Raw genomic sequence first — 3615 nt, 5'->3', positions numbered from 1 at the left:
GATTTCAACCAAACTTGGAACACGTATCACGTACAATCTCGCAAGAAATACGATGGGGGTAAGACACCCCTGGCACCCCTAGGGGTGGGGGTGGGAAGGAGTGAAATGTAAAAATAATCGAAAACGACCGATATTAGTGTGGAATTCATAGTTTTCGGGGTCGCTAAGATGAATAGTGACAATCCCCATGCCGTTCAACTCCAAGACAACCCTGGCACCCAGGGGCGGGGGTGGGAAGGGGTGACATGTAAAAAAATCGAAAACAACAGATATAAGTGTGGAATCCATAGTTTTCGGGGTCGCTAAGATGAATAGTAACATTCCCAATGCCATTCAATCACTGTGCTACCCTTGGCATAACAATGTGTGAGTATAAAGACTTTTCTGTCCTCAAACCTAATTTTCTCAGCAATGGCTGTAACTGGTTGCTGGTTTGTGGCCTAGGCTCTTTTAGTTTGTCTTCACATGGCGTTTGGTCTTCCTTGAAATGTCGCATCTATGAACACACATTTTTCACGTCCATGACACCACCACAGCTTGTTCAGTCAATTGAAGATGAATATCAATAGGTGTTTCTACATGCAGGTAAAGAAAATGGATAATAACACGCTGTTCTTCCAATGTAAACGGTGCTATTTCCAGTATCAACAACACATGTGTCGCTAGACAGCGCCACTAGCTTCCTACGAGGCAGAACATGCTGCCATCTGGGCTCATCAACCTTCAAGAATAGATGCTTCATCTCAAACATTTCTCCCGTTTATAACTGATTATATTCATGAAAAAAAATAGGAGACCTTACAACTTGAATGCACCTCGTACAAGGGGAACATAGCAACTTTTGACATTATACTCGGCGAAATGGATTTTATGTGATTGATCTCTATTATTGACATATAAGGTAGTGGGAAAAATGCCGCGCCCCTCTCTTCTGACCATCTATATTTTCAAAAATGCACATTTCAATCCTCACAGAGTTTCGCCCCTGGACTAATACTTGAAGGTCGCAAGTACCTGATGCGTTCTCTTCGCGTCTCTCCCTTCTCCCGGCTCATTAGTTATAAATGAAGTTCCCTGGGTTCTCTGCAGCATTGCGCTGTCATACAGGTGAGAATAAAGTGAGAGTAAAGTTAATTAATTCATTCTCGGGATGCCTATTCAGTAAATAGAAATATCGAAACGTTGTCCTCTAGTAACATCCCTTCTCAGTGCTCATGTAAAATTTAATCATTTTCTGTCTACCAATTCGTGAGATAATCTTGACCATAGTTGTCTTATACTAGCTTGAAAAGGGAAATACTCAAATTTTCGTCGCCTTAATCTTTCAAAAAATAAAACAAAAAAGGGCAATGCGTACAGGCTCCTGCGTGTATAAATAATTGCACAATACTCGCACAACTTTATGGTCACGCCCCGCCCATAGTTTTCTGACGTAAGTGCGGAATGCCTTCGTTATTAATTTAGGCTGGTTAGGTTAAGTTCTCTTAGCGTAAATCACCGCAATTTTTCGGGGCTTGTCCAAAAAGGGATGGGGTTGAGCAAAATATTGTTTGAGTCTTGTCCGATGAGTGGACGCTGCTTCTGCGCAGTAATGCGCCCCAACGAATGGTCCAGTATGGTGACTGGTCTTTCGAGAAGGTGACAGTAGGGAGTTCTTAGACTTTTAATATGTTGTTAAGGTTTATCTATTAAACAACTGCAGATTTCCGGCTGGTCATCACAATTCTCCTTTCTTCCTATACTACTCATGTAAACACGTGATGTAGAAATGTCATGTTTAATTCCTCTTCGACATTAAACTTGTCATGTTTGTTTAATTTATGAACAAAGATTTATTGTGCTGCTTTTATTTACATGTATCCGTTGAAATAATTTCACATCCATCTTACATTAATCTTACCTTTTCAAGTACGTTGCAGTTGTGTATCTAGGCCGAAAGAAGAAATGGAAGAAGAACATTTTATTGGACAACGTTGGAAATAACCCAGGTATTTCGTTATTCTAATAAAATATTCAATTCATTTCTCATGCCACACGGTTTATGAGAAATGTCTAGCCAGATTTACATTGGGAAAAGTGTCCATTACCTGTCATTTTGATATGTTGGGGATATATATCACTGATATAATTTTGTGGATCGGCAGAAAGATATATTTCTTAATGCTCTGAAGTTGTGAAGTGTATTACGAATGGTTGGGAGGCCGTTCAGCTATAAGAATGGAATCGTGTGTATTAATGTTTCGAGATAAGGGTTCCGACTTCTAAAGAGAATCTTGACATTTTCTCCCATTGTTTGATATTAAAAGTCAAATCGATTTCATTATTATCATCAAAAAGTAAAGAGGTATTATCTGCATGAATAGTTATCGAAAACAATTAAGGAGATGTTTTTCAGTAAAGTAGTTAACACATTTATTCTTAAAATGTTCAGACCAGATGTTCCTTCATTTCTAACATCAGAAACGTAATTAATTATAGTTTCTCTATCAAATAATACTTTTAAAATCTTTGCGTTATTGCTTCTGCTTATTATTATTATTATTGTTATTGTTGTATCCTTATTATTGTCTCTATCATTTGGTTTCCCGTGTGTTAATGACTGAGACACAACAACCTTGGCAAATTAAGAATTTGAAGCTATTATGACGTTAAAAAAGAAACCATTGAGAATATGTATAAATTACTTGAAAGAAAGTGCATTTTCAATTATTTCTTGCAGTTTGGACCAAAGACGACGTACTGCATTTTTGTCTACTTTTCACAAGATTCAACCGCTCCCATCATGAAATTGATTGTAGGATTCAAAATATTTATTATATTATGTACGTGTGTGAATTGTGGATGGATGATTCTCAGATCCCCTATGTACAATCATGAAGTCGTTTTTCGGCAATTGTCGAAATCTATATCCATCTTGGGAAAGGACTACTTTGAAGAATCACAACTTGTTACCATTCTCCTTGAAAACGAAAATGAAGATCATCAGTTGTTTGTTCGGGAGTTCGTCAAACATACTTGTTCGTCCAATATAGTAATAAAACAAGAAAGTATTTGCAAAAGGGATATGTTGAAAGGTAAGCCTTTATCAAGAGATGCTGATATAATACTTTTGCTTGCAACTGGAAGAAACGCCTTACATAATCTTTTGTGTAATGGAGGTAATGGCATGTACTTGAACAACAGATCAAAGTTCATTGTGATATTGACAAATTCAAAAGGTGACTCGGAAAAGAGTATCTACGATGTGTTTCACGTGCTCTGGCAGAGGAATATTCTCAAGGTGGCCCTCATCATTTTGAATCTTATACTTCCAACAGTAGTTGCCATGAAAATGAATATGGTAGTACAGTTCTTACAGCTTCGTTCAACCCATTTGAGAACGTTACATTCGTAGAACAGCTAACCATAAGAAATCTACATAAGACTAAGATGGTGTTTTCTGAAGCATTCTCACCATTAAAAACATCGAATCTTCACAGGTACAAGTTAAAAGCAACCAGCGAGAAATTTCACTTCTTACCATATATTTCCGTTTGGAAAGAAGGAGATGACCTAAAATCAGACGGTTATGTTATGAATGTTTACGATACTTTAGGGGTTTGGATGAACTATACG

The sequence above is a fragment of the Lepisma saccharinum genome, chromosome 5, assembly GCF_977018435.1.
Source record: "Lepisma saccharinum chromosome 5, izLepSacc3.1, whole genome shotgun sequence".
NCBI lineage: Eukaryota > Metazoa > Arthropoda > Insecta > Zygentoma > Lepismatidae > Lepisma > Lepisma saccharinum.
This window is presented reverse-complemented; position numbering follows the sequence as displayed.